The 19,194-nt window shown below is 43.9% G+C and overlaps 1 protein-coding gene and 1 long non-coding RNA gene across 2 annotated transcripts in view; one reads left to right on the top strand and one right to left on the bottom strand.

The window, feature by feature from the left end:
• The window catches only part of LOC139760676 (uncharacterized), a 45,612-nt gene extending 43,142 nt beyond the window's left edge, over nucleotides 1–2,470 (bottom strand). Inside the window, exon 1 of the long non-coding RNA XR_011715382.1 lies at nucleotides 2,242–2,470. This is a non-coding gene — a long non-coding RNA (uncharacterized lncRNA). The remainder of the gene's footprint in view (nucleotides 1–2,241) is intronic.
• Nucleotides 1–19,194, top strand: part of LOC139760674 (uncharacterized) — a 60,494-nt gene that overhangs the window by 5,293 nt on the left and 36,007 nt on the right. The gene's annotated exons all lie outside the window — the stretch shown is intronic.

The raw sequence follows: 19,194 nt of genomic DNA, 5'->3' as shown, positions 1-19,194 counted from the left end.
AGAGAGAGACGTAGCAATGTCTTCCACCATGGAAATTCTTGTTTGGAAAGGGTTGTGTCATGCAAGCTGGGATTACTGAGCCATATATAGTGTATCACGTCCTTGAGTACAGCGGTACGACCCTTGAACACAGTGATACGACCCTTGAACACAGCGGCACGACCCTTGAACACTACGGTACGACCCTTGAAACATCATGGTACGTTCGTTAAACATTGTAGATCGACCCCTGGGTATAAAGGCCTGACCTTGACGACATCAATAAGGATGGTTCATACACACCACGGGTGTAAGACATCATCCAGGAAGTTCAGACATTATTATGAACACACACACACACACACACACACACACACACACACACACACACACACACAAACGCTCACCTGATGGACTAGACTCGTATCTGAAATGTTTTTTGATGATGGAAGGTTAGGAGAGAAATTGGGAATGACAGCGACTGCGTCAACTCACAAGGAGACCTGAACAAACTCCAACGTTGATCTGATGAATGGATGATGAGATTTGATCCAGGGAAGTGCATGGTAATGCGGATGGGACTCGGTGAGGAAGACCCCATTGTGAATACGACTCAGTGAAGTTAAGAGACGGGATTCGACGTATGGAAGAGCTCCAGGGATCGACATTGTACCCAGTGTGTCACTAGATAGTTGTGAAGCAAGTAAACTGTCTGCTGGCAAACATCAGAGGCGCATTTCGTGTATGAATAAGAAAAAACTTAGTAAAATATTCGCAACATATCGTAGGCCAGAGCTGGATCACGCCTCTCAGGTCTGGTCCTCGCAACCACAGAAACGCAAACATACGGAGAGAGAGCAACGTAGATGGTACCTGAAATATGAGATGTGAGCCACAATGAAAGGTTACGGGCCACATACCTGGTGATGCAGACAGTCAACAGTTCTTCACAAGGCGGATTACCAAATATACCAGAGACGACGATCAGAAGCTGAGGAAGAGGCTGGTCAAGAAGGATGTAAAGAAGTATTGGTTTATCATTATGATGGCGGATGTGTGCAATTGTTTATGCAAGATGGTGAATGTCGTCAGCTTATTAAGATCTAAAAATCTTTTTAATGTTCCGGAAAGTTAAAGAGAGAGAGGGGCAGGCCTCACGAGTGTACAACTCTTTCCTCGTGATTTACAAAAAGGTAATTATACACATGAAAGAATTTCAGAAAGTTTCCCTCACACTACAAGATACGCTACACTCTCAAAGTTATGGTGCTCACATCTGAAAATCCTGCAGGAGCAAGCGGGCTCGCCAGGAGTTTGGACATAAAAGGTCTGGTCGTGGGGGAAGTAATGGCCCGTCAGACGTAGAGTCCTGGGGGTGGAGGCCAGACCAGGCCAGGCGGGGAGACCCACGATGGACGAGGCACTGACGCCCTGTTGACGGTACCGTCTTACTGGTGTAGCAGAATAATGTGTTGTGTGGGGCAATAATACAGGCCAGGGGACGCCGCCTCAACCTTAAGTCAGGGGACACAACACCTGCTGTCAGGGACAATATGAAACGCCTCGTGATACAACCGATGCAAATGGGACAATATTGTGGTCCAGGGGACAGTGGCTAATGCAGGATGGGACGATGTTACAGGTCACAGCTAACTGAGGGTGGAACAGTATTACAGGACAAAGTTTGGGAGAATGACAAATAAATAAAGGCAGACAGTATGAATTATGTACATGTGTATATATGTATAAGTCTGTGTGTGTATATATATGTATACGTTGAGATGTATAGGTATGTATATTTGCGTGTGTGGACGTGTATGTATATACATGTGTATGTGGTTGGGTTGGGCCTTTCTTTCGTCTGTTTCCTTGCGCTACCTCGCTAACGCGGGAGACAGCGACAAAGCAAAATGATAATAATAATAATAATATATATATATATATATATATATATATATATATATATATATATATATATATATATATATATATATATATGTATATACTGGCTGATGTTTTGGTTTTATATGTACCGAAATGAAAGCCTAAACTGTCAATAAATCAACTAAATAATACCATAAATGAAACATCAAATCACTGATCACTGTGTATCTACAGGTCGACTATAGAAATATCTCGAAGCAAATCAAACAAGAGTAGAGCAACCAGGATGGAGAACCAGCTCAGCAACAATGAAAATGTAAACTCTCAACTCCAGAACTATAAAAGGCAAACGTCACAGTGATGGTGTGACACACTCACCCGTTTCCAAGCAGTACAGATGCGTGTGGAGTATGTCCTTCCGTTGTTTCCAGAGTGATCCCTGTATTAACCGACACGTGAGTGAGGACCGTAGCTACTGACTAACACTGAGGCAGGGGAAGCCACGGCCACAATAGTGGTCACTGTCAAGCGTGTGTTTACGACGCCTGATGGATGGTTGGTTGAGAGTGGTGGTCTGGTGATCACTGGACTCATGCTAGCAGTTTGTTTATGGTGCACAGAGTCCTTGTCGTCATCTTGTCTTAGGAGTGTACAATGCACTTATTGTTCTCTATGTCTGTGTGTCTGTATGTGACCTGCATATAATTATGTCTCTTTAGGAATAACATATCTGGATAATTGAAGAATTGGTCGTGAAGTGTTACTGGTCGGTACATGCGCGAACGAAGTAAAGGACAAATGTTTCACCTAAGCAACTACCAAGTGACTGTTTTTAATATGTAAAGTTACTGGAAGATTTAGTCTGTAAACACAGGGCAGTTCTTTTCTTGAGAGATTTATCAATTTTGTTCTGTTGTTCTATATCTCTCTTGATGCGAGTTCCAGTTTTATAGTCATCTTTCTAATGAATTCCTTCTGAACGATACTTAACTCGCGATCATTATGGCACACCGGTGTTGCCAGCCAGACACCTGTGTTAATAATACAATTTCCCTGAACAAGATGGCCTTCGAAATGGAGAGATATGTCTTGGAAACTATTTTCATTATGAAAAAACTGCAGTTGAGCGTCACTAAGCTGAACATTTCATCAATAAATTTGTTCAAAAATCAATAAAACTTCTGATGAAAAAGATATGATGCATCCTGATTCCTCACGCCCCTGAAACATTTCGCAAGTTTACAATTATTTCAGTGGAATATCAGTTAAATATTACATTACTGAATAACAATGAACCGCTTCATGATGATTCGTCAATAACATCATTTTTGTTCCACTTTAGAGAAAACGAGACATTACAGTCTTGTGGTGTGGACGCAAGCGTCCAGCACAATGTAATTCCGAGCCTCAGGGAAATATCTCACAAACTGTAGCGCTTGTTTCATACTCAGGAGCAGACGAGCAATCACCCCGCTTGTCTGTTGCCTCTTCGGCTACGCTAATTACCAGCCTCCTCCACATCCCACACAACTGCCGACCTGTAATCATTGCTAATTAACCCCTGAAGTCAAGCATGGTCTGATGAGAACGATGGCTGGGTTGCCTACTGATCCATCCGTTAAGCACGACTGTGTGGGTAAGGAGCACGACGGTACGATCCTTGAGCACGACGGTACGATCCTTGAGCACGACGGTACGATCCCTGACGTCATTGAGTAACAGGTAGAGATGCACTACTGAGATGTACAGAAGAAAGTAAATTTTGCATTGAATTTGTTTCAATGTACGGAATTAGATTTTCAACAGATGCAGTCCTCTGACATGTCCATCAGCTGGTTTGATAGGCGACTCTGTGTGTGTGTACCTTTATGTTTGTCTGTCTGTTTATCTACCCATCACTTAGAGTATCTTTTATATATCTATCTTTCTATCTATACAACTACTTATCGATCTATTTCTCTGTTAAGTTGTTTGTTTGTGTGTGTGTGTGTGTGTGTGTGTGTGTGTGTGTGTGTGTGTGTGTGTGTGTGTGTGTGTGTGCATCTCTTGCAACTTAAGATCTTGACAGCTGGAGCAGGCACCCACGAGCAACGCTCTAGCATTATAGATAAACATGGATATTGGCCTTCACGACCCCCAGGTCCAGCCAGCCACCAAGCCTCCTGATATCAACTGTACGATGAACAGACCTACTTCATCTACCCCGGCCCCCCTAACGAATAACAGTAATAGGACCATTTCCACTGCCCTCTATGTGCCACTTCATCTGCACTTAAAGTGGTAGGAACAGAACCACTTCACCTCCATACCCCAGGCTCGTGCCGCCGTGTTCACCCATTCATACAGCTGTGTTCAAGAGTTCCTAGCGTCGTCCTCAAGGTTCATACTATATGTGTGCATGATCGTACCGCTGACTCAAGTGCATTAAGTAAAGATTTTTCCTCTTAGCCATAAATACTCACCCCAGAGAGCAAGCTGCATCCAGGCTGATGAGAACATCGTTGAAATGGAGTAGGCGTTAATTATGGCCATGTTTTCAATTAGTCTTCTGCTAGTTTTATCAGAATTGGAGAAAAAATCTTACTAAAGGCTGTCGACCAATGAACGTGAGTGTCATGAAAATGATTTGATATTACCTCCAGGTTATGAGGCCAGGAAGACGAGAGTGGAGGAGGCCTGGCCACACATCACAAACTGAACTTATGATCAGTTTCTTCTACATATCATAAAGAGAAAGATGGTCCTGATGAGGATGGTTCTGAGGGGAATGGTCCTGATTGGGATGGTCCGGAGGTGGATGGTGTAGAAGGGATGTTCCTAAGGTGGATGATCCGGTACATTTGGCAGCTTGCGTCATGATAATGGTAAGTGTCAAGCAGACAGCTGGCAAATTTAACAACAGCAATAACAACAACTGCTACTACAACAACATGGGATGGTCCATTACCTGTATGGTGAGGTGCTTACCGAGCGCGCAGTACCCCAGCCGTGGACGTAACCAGCAACCGGGCTTGTGTGTAGGTTATCCCGCCATATTCCCATCGCTCGCACCCGACTCTTACATCTACTACCATAATGAGGAAACTTTATCCTGCAGAATTTAACTCTGGGCTTAAGAGTTTACCGGTGTTATAAGTCATATTTTTCACCTTCAGAACGTTATAGCGGAGCTTAGTGAACTTGTGAGAGTTCAGGATGGGGGATTTTCCTCAAGCCTCACTAAGAAAATTAAGGATTGTGGAGTTTGTTGTGTGTACTTTATGTAGATTATACAGGTGTCGGCCAGACGCGAACACCAGTCCCTCCTTACAGGAAACTCAAACTTTATCGTACACAATATATGTATGTATATATGTATGTATATGTATGTATACATATGTATATATGTATGTATATATGTATATATATGTATGTATACATATGTATATATGTATGTATATATGTATGTATATGTATGTATACATATGTATATATGTATGTATATATGTATATATATGTATGTATACATATGTATATATGTATGTATATATGTATATATAGTGAAACATCCTACACGTAGTGGCAGTACTGTGCTCTTCTGTGCCGGAGGTCGTGAACATTTCTCAGTAAATGTGTGGTCTGCTGCAACACATTTATGTTCTGGATATTTGGTGAGGCAAATGATACCACAGAAGGGCGATGGTCTGGATGCGGCCCATCACCTGCTTCAGTGAAGTTATTATTTCCTACTACATCAAAACACACCCGTCTTTTGCGTTTTAAAGACCAAGGCTCTCTATGTCTAACTACCGCACGCACATGCGTTGAAAATTCTTAATGATGAACAAATCCTAAAGGTCAGACAGGAAGCCAAAGAAGGATATCGTAAGATAAAGTGACGTCAGATACTACGAAAACCATCAGGAAATAAACCAAATGATGAAAACAGAATGGGAGGGAGGCGGCCACGAACATACTGCACCCTGGTGTGTGCGGGGCAGAGTCGCTCTCCAGCAGTGAGAGCTCCTGCCTCCCTCCAGCCACCTGGACCCTCACCAACCCCAGCAAGCGGAGCAGCACCCCCTCACCGACGCTGCCTTGCTAAGTGATCCATTTCCATTTTCTGTGCCACAAGGGAATCCAACTCAATATTTTCTAGACGTAGAGATAGCTCCATTCCCCTCTTTTCATTTTCCAAAAATTACTCTGTTCTCCCACAAGCAAGTGAATACGACTCCATTTCCCAAGGCACCGTTTCCTTCCTATCACATTGCCGAACCCAGAAAGAGACGCGAACTTTGTTTTTCTTCAGAAACTGCCATCATCTCAAGCATCAGTCGCTGCCGCCAACTTAAGCACCGGCAGCAAGGAGATCCAATTCATTTTCTCGAGTCTTGATGGAATCAAATTATTTTTTCTCATCACAAAGTAAAAGATTCTTTCTAATTTACCTGTGTATCAAGCAAACATTTCCTCAGTCATACGAAAATCCAATTCTACGCTGAGAACAGTCATTTACTTTCTTATCCTAATCTAGCAAGAGATATACTCGACATATAAGTTTTGGAACAATACTGAATCTAATTTATTTGCTTCATCATTAAAGATTGATCAGCTGAGTTGTTGTCAGACTCAACAACCAGATTTTCTCCGTCATACATCAGGTGTATTTATTGCCTGTGAGGCAGAAGAGTCTGTAGATATAACTCTGTTAGCTGAGGCGGTATAGCCATCTCATACTATCACACACACACACACACACACACACACACACACATCGACCAGTTTCATGGGAACTACGAACAGCTGAGTTGGCCGAGTACCATGATGATAAGTGAATCAGTTACTATTAACACCGATAGATGGTGTCTAGTTGAGAGGGGATTGCTCAAAGTTGTACAGACAGATGCGACCAGATATTGTACCAACAAAAGTGGTCGAGATGTACCAACAAATGTCGTCCAGATATAGATCTCAACCACAACTCTTTCACGACATTCGACCATTAAATAAAAAAGAAATGAAAAACAGTTTGTAGGTTCATTATCAGTCGGATCCAGAGAGCACCGCCTCGTTGGAATGAGGTTAAGAGGACCTTCATGATGCCATTTGAGGCTATTCCTGGCCTCTGCTGCCGGGAGCACGATGTAGGAAGACACTACAAAACCAGACAAACAGTTTCTACATCTGTGTCCCTGGCGGGTTTTACGGTTCTGAGAGAAAGACATTTCTTTCTCATAATGTTTTCACTTAAGGCTTTTGTGCCGTGTATATTGTCATGATGAATCACTTAAGCACAAAGGTACGACACCTTGAGCATGACGGTGCTGACTCCGGCCACCTCGTTAGCCTTTTCTATGACCACGTCTGAATTTGCTCCATCGGGCTCAAGGGTCGCAGTCGTATGGTCGTAATCAGTTGATGAAAAGATAAGAAAGTCTTCATAAAAACTCTAGCGAAGATAACCAGCGAACTCGTCCGCCATACTAGTTCACCTGCGTCTTGGATGTCAGGTAGGGAGGAGCGTGCCATCCTCCACAAGCTCAGGTAATGTGGAAACTTTCATGAGCACTGGATCCGCGTGGGATATTCCATGTTTGACACGTCTTGCTTTGATACAGGCACACTCCTTGCTTTGTTCCAATATATTGCTTATCTGGTGCAGATATATTGCTTGTTTTGATGCAGATATCTTATTTGTTTTTTTCCAAGATATTACTTGTTTAGCTGCAGACATACTGCTTGCTTTGTTTCGATATGTTGCTTGTCGGCGTTACAGATATATCGCCTGTCTTATGATTTGTTGCGCTCACAAACTACGTCGCTAACCATCGCAAACAACAGAGAAACAAGCAAGTAGGTAACCATGGTAAGTGTCAGAAACGTTTTCTCAAGGATTTAAGAATTTACTTGAAATGTGAACGTGTCACTCACTCACGCCTTCCAAATAACTCAAGATTTTTATGAAAATTTCTGAGTGAGTTTCTGGAATAAAGTTATCATAGGTGTGGATAACGCTGCCTCAGGTTCCTGCTTCAACATACGGCTGTGGCAGTGCAGTCCAACACCCTCATACATCAAGCACATGAAGAACGAGCCGTCAGCAAGTGTCTCTCTCATCCTTAACTAACAAATATGTGAATGATAATCGTCATCTTTGGTATACAAATAAACAAAGAAGCTTATAACTTAATCAGAAGTACAGTGTTTCCGACTGCCTCACATTCCTGAAATGCACAAAAGGGAAGAATTTTCCGGCCACATCAGGTTTTCCCTTTTTCTTTTCTCCGAGACCAGATACTGGACCCACTCTGCCCCGTACGCCTCCACCCTGTTGACTTCTCCAATCCCTGTCCAATCACTCCCCCTCCATCCTTTAATCCACACCCTCCCAGGACCTCTAATCTATCAGTAATGGCCAGTCCTCCAAAACATGCGGGGTAGTTCACTGCGGCGAAAGTATTGGTAAAATCACTTGATTTCTCTGCAGTTAGAAGCATATTTTTGCTCAGGTTTCCATGACCTCAAGTTAAAAATCAAATAGTGTTTGAAAACGTCAACACAGGAAACAATTCTCTTTTTTACTTTTTTCTTAACGACGGCATCCATCACTGGGAGACCAGTCAAAGAATTCCATTATCGAGACGTCATGAGCAACCATCATGAAGCAGCCTCGTGATTGGCCGATGTTTCAACGACAACAATTTACATTTCTCAAGGAAGGAGACGCCATCTGTCTTCAAAGTCTTGGAAACAATTTAGAATTTGCGAGACTGATGGAGCTAGTCATTTTCTTCCTGAGTGACCAACACACCTCCTTCCTCGTCTGATAAGACAGATAAGAAAATACTGGCTGTCTTGTCCCTGTATTTGGATAGCGTGTAAAGCAGTCTGTAAAACTTGAGTTGGTTCAGATGAGGCCAGGCAGGTAGGCAGGAGGAGGGATATTTTTCCGGCATCAAAAGTTTACATTCAAAACGCCGCATTTTTAAGCAAAAATTCATGGCAAATTTACTTGAAATTTGTGGAACAGAGGCACAGTTTCATTGGCTCCTTGCTTACAGAATGTGCTGGCAGATCCTGGTCTGCTTGCTCCTGGGAAGAGCTACTACACCTCCCTCACCACCCTAACGCCCTCCCACCTCTGGCACCATCCCTGCCCTCACAACCACCAGCACTCCCTCCTTCCCTGGCTACCACACCCTCCCACACAACCACCAGCACTCCCTCCTTCCCTGGCTACCACACCGTCCCTTACCACTATTCACTCCATCCCTGGCCACCACACCTTTCCTCATCGCCATCACGCCCTTTTACCCTGGCAACCACACCCTCACTCCTCACCGCCACGCCCTTTTTTCCCGGCTACCACACTCCTCAAAACCACCACCACCTCCCTCCCTGTCAACCGTAACCTCCCTCATCACACCAGCCTCTCTCTCTCTCTCTCTCTCTCTCTCTCTCTCTCTCTCTCTCTCTCTCTCTCTCTCTCTCACTGGTCACGACACCCTCCCTCCCTCACCACTATCACTCTTCCTTTCCCCAGCCATCAGAATGTGGACGGCTGTTAACATTGTTCAGTGGTTCCAAGCACCTCACCCCGCCACTTACCCTCTTCATTTTGCCGGCACAGCCTTCCTGCTCAACAGTTATATATTTTCCTTAGAAAATTTCATCCCAGCAGCCAGCATCTTTATTCTGCTAAGGAAATGGATGAATTATTGACAACTGTGTATGAGGGTTAGTTATCGTGCGTCTGTCAACTCCCCCCGCCGCGTCTACACAGCCATAAGTATCAAGAAAACATTAATTTGTAATAAAGTTTTAAAAAGATTCCAACCCTACCTGTGCTCTTCATGGCCGTCGTGCCAATTTTTCGGATAGATTTGCTATGCATTCCTTATAACGACTCCCTAATTTTCATCTCATTTTCCTTATTGCCGAGGTTACTTTTGGCTAGAAACTGTACTTCATTGGGTGGAGGAGTCAACTTCACTCGGGCAGGAATCTGCTCCCGGAACACACAGTAAAAAAGATCAGATCTAACAGGCTGCTCGCCGTGAGCTCAAAGCGTTTTTCTTTTTTTTGTGTTGTTTCTTCTGCGGCTGTGAATGTTTGCACAGGTAATTGAAGCTTTCGTTATGAAAAGTTTGTTGTTAAAAGTAGTAAAACTGCTTGAAACACGCAAATTGTGCCGTTAGGAAAGGGCCAGTGGTATGTGTCAACTTTAACTAGAACCTAGGAAGGTAAAAGAATGGAATCACATTTGATTTTCTTTTAGTTAGAAACAGCGATCAGTCTTTTTGTTCTTTCTGAGTGCACCTGCTATCTACCTGCCATGAGGACTCTCGATAGACAATTTGAAACAAGAAAAACAAGGTTAAGAATACAAGCAGCTGCAACAGCTTTTCCCTCCCCATGTTGATACCATGTTGACATCAAATGTAAATACTTTTTACAGTAAACTTCAGTGTGCCGTAAAATCTGGTCATAAGATGCCCTGGGAAACAATTGAAATATGATATCTAATCAAGAACGAAAACATACATTATACATACATACAGACATACATACATACATACTACATACATACATACATAGATACATATATAAATACATACATACATACATATATGCCTACATACATTGATATATAGATAGATAGCTATAGATAAAGATATGTAGTTTGCGTCCCCCATGTATGTGTCCAGTTGTAACCTGAATCCTTGCCACTGTGGCTTGTATTCTCCCAGCCGTAGCCTCATAGGCGTGACCCATATCCTCCCAATTGTGGCCTATATCCTCCCAGTTGCGGCCTTATCCTCCTAGTTGTAGCCTTGTCCTCGTAGTTGTGGCCTGTGTCCTCCCAGGTGTGGCCTTATCATACCTCATGTTAGCACTTGATTATGGAGAAAATAATGATGATAACTCGAGGTTTAAAGAGCTCTGAGGAAATGACGGGCTTCATCACCCCTGACGTACAATTACTTGAGCAAACTTTAGCCTTAAGAACGCCTGCTGCCCAGAGTCTGTGGTCGCCTGGATATTATCAGAATGTATTTTCATCTCACATTTTCCCCAGAAAGTTTCATATCATTATGCTCTCTGTACTCTGTGTCTGTACTACATGCTGCTCCTTTGTAGGTATTTCCCTGCCAACTGATGGGCCATAGTGGTGTGGTGGGTGGGACAAGAGCCTTCTGCTTTACTATCCTGTCTCCGTCTATATACATTAGGGATTTACGATAGCATCACCGTCCCCCACCAGGTAGCCTCGTCATGGCATATAAGGTTTTGTGATACATATCCATGCCATGTCCCTACAGCCGACCACCAGACCTGGCCCCGGCCCACCGTGACTTTGTATACTGCGATGAAACACTGTCATCCACCCACATTATGTTTGATGTCATTCTTAAGATGAATATCAGATTTAAAAGAAAATTTTGATGTCCTTGGTAACCAAATATTTAGTTCTGGAGCATTACTTTATCAAACTTTAGTGAACCACATTCAAAGCAGACCTTAAAGATGATTTGATGGATTCAAATCTAAAAGTCATCGTACACAATCTCTTCTGCTGTGTAAAAAGAGATATGCAGTATACAACTAAAATGAATTAGAATGAATATAGAAGTGTGTGTGTGTGTGTGTGTGTGTGTGTGTGTGTGTACACAATGTGCAAGTGTGTGCTTGTATGTGCGCAATAGACTAACAGTGAACGGGTTAGCTATATACACGCATTTTCAGACGAGATTTTATCTATTAATTTAATGAGGATCATTGTTTGGCATGGCGGGACTGAATTGCTTTATATTGCACAGTTATACAGGTCTTGTTCATGACGGCTCTCGCTCATGCTACATATCTTGTTCATGACACAGGTATTGTTCATGATGCAAGTCTTGTTCATGCTACTGGTTTTGTTCATGATACAGGTCTTATTCATGGTACAAGTTTTGTTTGTGATACAGCTCTTGTTCATGCTACAGGTCATGTTTATGGTCTCCATACCACGGTTGCACTGCATGGGTTCCATATCATGGGCTCCATACCATGGGTCCCATATCATGGGTTCCATACCACGGTTCCATATCATGGGTTCCATACCATGGGTTCCATACCATGGGTTCCATACCATGGGCTCCATATTGGAATACGTTGAAGTTTTCGCATTTCGTCTTATCTTTATATTTTTGTATTTTCATCAATCATGTTTGGTCATGTTTGCCGGAATACTTGGTATCTGTGTTCTGGTGTACGTCAGTGTTCAGTTGATAAGTTGAGCCAATTAAAGGGCGACCGAAGTGTCATGAGAGGGGAGAGACTAGGCAGCTGGCAAGTTAAGCCAATCAACTAGTGAACCAGATTAGATCAGAAGAACGAACTGACTGGCTAATACCAGACTCTCGTCTCTCTGTTGGGTGATTGGATGAGGACCCGACAGGAGCAGGTGAAGGCTATACACATCGTCAGCTGTGCACACCATCTGTTGCTATCAGTCAGGTGCATCATGTTGTATTGCTTCTCCAGTCAAAGGCAATCTACCTTGCTAGATAAAATGCTCACTTCAAACTTCTTAACTAAGGTAATATCAGAATTACTGTTATAATGAAAGAGAGAGAGAAAGAAAGAAAGACAGAGAGAGAGAGAGAGAGAGAGAGAGAGAGAGAGAGAGAGAGAGAGAGAGAGAGAGAGAGAGAGAGAGAGAGTCATGTGCAAGATACAGGCTTTCCGCTAATACAAAAATCAACGCAAGAATATAGTTTTAAAATCAATATTGTTCACAGTGGTTGGGAGGAGGCTGCTCCCGTAGCGTTATGTACGAGATCGTGTGTTTTAAGTGAGGCTAAGGTGTGGAAATACAACTTAGGGACGAGCGATCTCTGACGGCATGAGGTGACGGTGGAGAGGACTGTGGAATATCTCCCACCTGATGTATCAGGCGAGATTTATGTGATGGTTGGGGAGACAGAAAGGTCAGACATCAATATATGTTGACTGGGTGACTAGATTCCTCTTTTCTTTTGGTTGTTTTCCTGACACGTTCAGGAGAACCTGAAGGACGCAGGCGAAAAATTAGCGTGGTATATTTCACCTCATCACGTACTATCCTGGATCACCGTACTGACCCAGGCTGACTCGGGCAGCGGTCATCAACTGCATTCTTCTCTATCCTCACCTTCTCTGTCCTATCCCTTACGATTCCATCATCCCACTACACTTTTATTTACCATAAGAGACACATCCACTGGCCGGCCACAAGCAAGAGAGGAGCCCCACCCACCGGCCTCGTCATCTCGAACACCTTGTCTGGTGAAGGTCGGTTCCCAGCGCCGTCGGAAGCCGCCAAGATGAACGATGTCACCTATAAAACAGCAAGACATATTGCCACACTGTTCTCAGTATTTCCCTGAACTCAACATTCTGGTGAAACAGGTTATGCATTTTAGCCGAATTGGTTAATATTCCGTGGGAGTTTAGCAAGCCTTCCTTGCAGTATTACAGAGCAATGTTGACAGACTTAATATATTGCTATAATTGTCTCGTTGTAGTCAACATTGCCGGATGAAATTGACTTTCTGTTCTGGAAACAAACTTTACAAGTGACATACCACATCCCATGGACATCCTTGGCTCATCATGTCATATTCCGCTCGACTATTCTAACTTACACTATACTCTACGACGTATCATTTGGCTGTCATATACTGAACACTTAGCAGTAATATGTAGAAAATACTATATCACACATTTTACGATTAACTAAATGCCATATTGAAAAATAATTCGATGAAAATAAAGATGTGGGAATGACTGAACCAAGCATACTGTACACATGCCTGCCACTCAAGAGTAGTCCTTTTCTTTTGCGACTGGTCCAGTCCACACCCATGTTGCCCTAGTACATCCGAACGGTCCAGTATACAACCATGTTGCCCTAGTACACCCGAACGGTCCAGTACACACCCATGTTGCCCTAGTACACCCGAACGGTCCAGTACACACCCATGTTGCTTCAGTACACCCGAATGGTCCAGTACACACCCATATTGCCCCAGTACTCACGAAGGTCCAGTACACGCTCTTATTGGTCCAGTACACCCAGATTGGTTCAATATACACACATACATACACACATCTAATGGCTTCTAACACGGTTCAGGCAGCTGTTACCCATCGTAGCAAGTTAGGGAATAGAAATTAGTGGTTAAATTAGCTGGTCGGAACTGCAATTAGAAGTTGGAGTGATATTGACACGGGTGCTTGTGATGATCCTGCTTGAGACGTAACTCGAATCAACAAGTTTCCGAGACAGACACTTTTCCCATTGAGTTAATTCCAGGATGGAAACAACGTGAGGCGAACTGATGTCTCTTGCTGACGTGAGAACCAGCTAGCCTCGGGAACTTCGGTGACTGTCTACTTCCTACCGTGGTCGCGATGGGTAGACCATGTCTTGCCTGAGGAGGAGAAGGAGGACCAGTGGACTGAGAAATTGACTCCAAGTTATGAATTGTACCAAAAGTTTATATGATGTGGCCGAGGCTCAGGGGCTTACAACCCGGTGGTTGCAGTGTTGGCCAGGTCCTCTTGTGTTCCTGTTCTCAAGCCATAAAATCTTTTCCTACAATATTATAACAGTCACTTCGAAAGTCTTCCGTGTCATCTGTAGTCTGTTCAGTTGATGAAACTTTCGATTTACATCCGAACAGTTTGTTACATATTTGTTTACAAGTATTTATGCTGATATGCCTACAGGTATCACACACACACACACACACACACACACACACACACACACACACACACACACACACACACACACGCACACACACACACACACACACACACACACACACACACACACACACGCACACACACACACACACACACACACACACACACACACACACACACACACACTCACACATACACACACACACACACACACACACATACACACACACACACACACACACACACACACACACACACACACACACACACACACACACACACTCACACACACACACAAATATTTTGTGGCAAATCATTGTTTCATCTTTCTTGATATCCTTTCTTAATTGTGGATCACAGTTCACCAGGAATACCACATCAGAGCACCATGATTCGCACCTTCGGTTCATCTGTTTTGTCTTCACTGTTTCCTTAACATAAGCGATCCGATCCTTTCTCACGGCTGTAGGAGAGATGGGGATCACATGGTCCGCCCAGAGCCCACGGGTTATAGGAGGATTTGAGAGATGATTGCTTGTTGGATTGGCATTGCTCCACTGGGGATGGTTCTCGCCCACTGGAAAGGGTACAATCCTCACAACGGAGTGTATCCTACACTTTCCAGTGGGTGAAAATTTTTCACCCACATGGGAGGGCTCTACACATAAGATACTGTTTCTGTTTTCCGACAGATAACTTCGGTATACACCATCAGGTCTTCTGTTATCTGTCTTTCCCATATAGTCATGCACTCATTCTGACCCAGAGCATGAGGAGTGACAATCGCTGCAGATCAACTCTAAATTCTTAGTGATCTCTTGTTGTCTGCCTTTCGTTCTGACAAAGGTCGACCTCAACGAGGCTGAGGAAGGAGAGACTTGAAAGCTGCGGGAGGAGGATGATAACTGGCTGGGGAGCCGGGTGTGGGTCTGGATGGTTAGTGACCGATGCACACTTGTGACCCTGATGGGTCGTTAACATACACATTTACCCTGACACGTACACTTATATTCATTCATATAGATAGGCTTAAAACCTATTCACATGTACGTAAACACATACACAAGGCAAACCTTACAGTTAGGTGAATACTGAGGAAATCCAGAATAGATAATGTTGTGATCCACAGTCACAACAGATCACATCTGGATCACATTACCTTCAGAATTTAACCTGAAATTTTGAGCTGCATTTCCTGCCAGCGAGATAATTACTCAGATGAGCCTCGCTGCTTCATTCGCTGGTTGAGAGAATAATCTGAGGATTATCTTTATCACAGCACTCCCAGGCGGAATGAATACCTAATTAGCAAAGCTTCTACGAAATTGTTGAGAGAAAATTTCGGTAGAATTTTGATGGATTGACAGTTGGTTGATATCTAGAAAATGTTTGAATTGACGAAAATATAGTCACATATACTCGCGGGTAGCACAGGTATGGCATGCTTGGTCCGGGCAACTGCTCGACTTCCAGTTCCTCCATCACTTGTATGGCTGACGTGGGACACAGAGCCCGGGGGCTTCTTAATGTAACAAGTATCGACGAACTTCGACACTGTATGATGCTCTCAACAGGTCATAAGACTGAGGGAAATAACGTACGATTTCGTATGTCATCAACGTATGACGACAAACCCACGCATGGTGGAAGACTTATCGTACCGCCTCTCCTACCTGGTTCTGGTCTGTAGTAAGAAGTCAGCTTCTGGTCTGTTCAGGAGGAAGGGAAGTGCTGGGGAGGACGAGGCAAGCTACTTCGTCATGTTGGACGGATAACTGTAGCATACCAGCCGGCCTGGAAGATGTTTACCTCTCGCAGCTCATCCTGTTTACCGAGCCTTCCCTGCCCTCCAGCACTACCCCAGGCTACTGTGCCGGACATGCTGCTTTGAGGGAACCGCCTGCTCCACCAGGAATAAGTTTATGGAATGTTTGATTAGAGGCTTCATACCGAGACCTGCAGGACAGAGGCTGTTTATCGTGACCTTTCACTTTTATCATAAAACAACTCAGTCAACTCCAAACAACAACAACAACAACAACAACAACAATGGATATACATGCTGTTCAGTGTCTCCAGCACCTCCTGCCAACATCAATATGCTGGGCAGTGCAGCCAACACCCTCTGACCCCAGCTCATGTCCACTGTTGTCAGCCGGTGACGACCCAGGCAACTAACGGGTCCTGACACCAACTAATTATAACATGAAGCTCACGTAATTACCTTCTTATATCTGGCAGCTCCTTCCAGAGGGGCGGTGTAGGAGAGGAGAAGAGGGGAAGATAGTGATAAGGCATAAGGAAGGGGAGGAGGGATGGGAGGGGAAAATCTTTTGAGAGAAGGACGTTAATAGGATAGAGAGAACGTGGAGTGAAGATGGGAGAGATTCCTAGGACAGGACGACAATGAAGGTAGTAAGGACAGAAAAAGGAATGAAAAAGTTGAGGGAAAAATGGGACGGGGGAGGAAGTGCCCACGATGGAAATGGGATTGGGTCATCAGCAAAGATAATACAACAGGAACAGTATTTTTCTATTTACGTTGGAGACTCCCGCCACGAACAAAAGTCCATATCAAGTCCGGGCCTTAAGCAAAATACAGAAAGGATTACGAAAGAGAAAAAGACGAGACTAGGGACAGTATTTACGAACTTTGGAGGAAGTGAAAACCCTGTCTTTTAAAATGCGTCAGGTCATAAATTTCGGAAAGACATGAGGGAGAGTTCCAAAGCTTCGAGGTGTAACGAAAGAAATAGCTGGCAAAACGGTCCACCCTTGAGTTGACAACAGCCACACAGTTACCATGTGACGCAGCAACTTGTGGCTAGTGGTAGGGGGCACACAAGCAGCCAGCTCTCGGGAGCAAAAAATCAAAGTTATATCTATAATTAAAGAAAAGGGAAAGTGAACCAATATTGTGGCGTAGGGAAAGCGAGCCAAGTTTTGAAGTTAGCTTGGGAGAGATTATAAGAAGCCTGATCACTTTCGACTCAGTCAAGCAAGGGTGTAGAGCTGGAACCACCCAAGATGTGAGTGCAGTACTCCACACAAGGACGAATCAGTCCCTTGTATAAACGGAGCAACTGTTCAGAAAAAAAATCGGCAACTAAACAGGACTTCCAGTTTCTTAGAGGTAGACTTAGCTATTTCCGTGATGAGGGGTTACCAAGAAAGTGTGGATGTTATAGTAATACCGAGGAATACCGGGAACGACATTAATATTATCAAAAGATATATACATGTATTCATGAATACCAACATACATTGATACATACATACACACACTTCAGGTGCTCACATCCATACGTCAGGTTCCCTTGCCAACACAAAAGATGTCCATGATCACAAAACAGATTCCTACCCTCATCACTGAGACTCCTACGCTCACATACCCATGCTCATACATCAGCATCCCACGCACATAAGATAGATCCCCATGCTCATACATCAGCATTCCAAGCACATACAATACATCCCTCGCTCATACAAAGTTTACAACAAAAAATCTTGGCTCTCACAAGAGATTCTCCCCTAGCCACATATGCTCTCCTGCCCACTGACCGGGATCAGTCACACACTGAGCGCTACCACACATTCCAGGCTCCCTACCCACACACCAGACTCCCCTCCCCACACACCACCATTATTGCCCCGGACTCTCACTACACACGAACTGGACCAGAAAGCAAACAAGATGACATTGATTGGACAAGGCTGTGGTGATGACGCCACTACAGACTTCGTGTCGTGTGAGGTGACATGGGTTCGGTCAGGCATAGTGCTACCGTCACCCCAGCGAAGCTAAACTAACGCGTATATTGACTAACGCAAGGAACCCGAAAGGAGCAAAGCCATACAAGTATTCCTGTACTGAGAGAGATGTATACATGGACTCATTAGTGTCTTCTGAGCCACTTGCGCCTTCCATCCCTCGTAAGGGTTCTGACGTGATCACAGTGTTTGATGCGCTGTAAGTTAAAATCAGAATAATTCTGAAACTTTCACAGTTTTCAGCAAGCATTATAAAGATGGTCTTGCCTCGAGCCCAATGGTACGTCTAAACATAATTCAGGAAGGCGAGGCGTAAATATAATGATTAACATGAAGTATGGTAATGAATATATAATGCCCAATTATTAAAGTACGCAGGAGGCCGTACCCGCCACCAGCAGCGGGAGAGGGAATAATACGGGTCCTTCTCTCTGACAAACATCTTCTGTAGAATATCTTCCCGCCCAGTTTCCCATGTTACACATCAACTGTTTCGAAGCAATATTCCCTCCTTTATTGGCATTAATAAACCACTTCTGGTAACGAAAGGAGTGTAAAGATATTGACCTAGAGCGCTCTCTGAGCTGCGTGCTTCTTCATTTAATTAGTTCTCCTTCCTCCTACCATCAAGGTACAGTCCCCCTTAATCCCTAGTGACGGTGCCTTCCTAAAACCTGGCGCTACATCCTCCCTGATACATGGACATCACTGACTATTTCCTGGACCAGAGATGTGTTTCTGAGGACGATAAGACTGTGGAAAGAGATTCATATCTCTGGTGATCTGTGCATGTTGATAACATTATATGTAGGTCTTTGCTAGGACGCCAGACTGGCTCTA

This window comes from Panulirus ornatus, chromosome 37 (genome assembly GCF_036320965.1).
Source record: "Panulirus ornatus isolate Po-2019 chromosome 37, ASM3632096v1, whole genome shotgun sequence".
In the NCBI taxonomy this organism is placed as follows: Eukaryota; Metazoa; Arthropoda; class Malacostraca; order Decapoda; family Palinuridae; genus Panulirus; species Panulirus ornatus.
The sequence above is the reverse complement of the archived record's forward strand: the minus strand, read 5'-3'. Positions and strand labels throughout refer to the sequence as shown.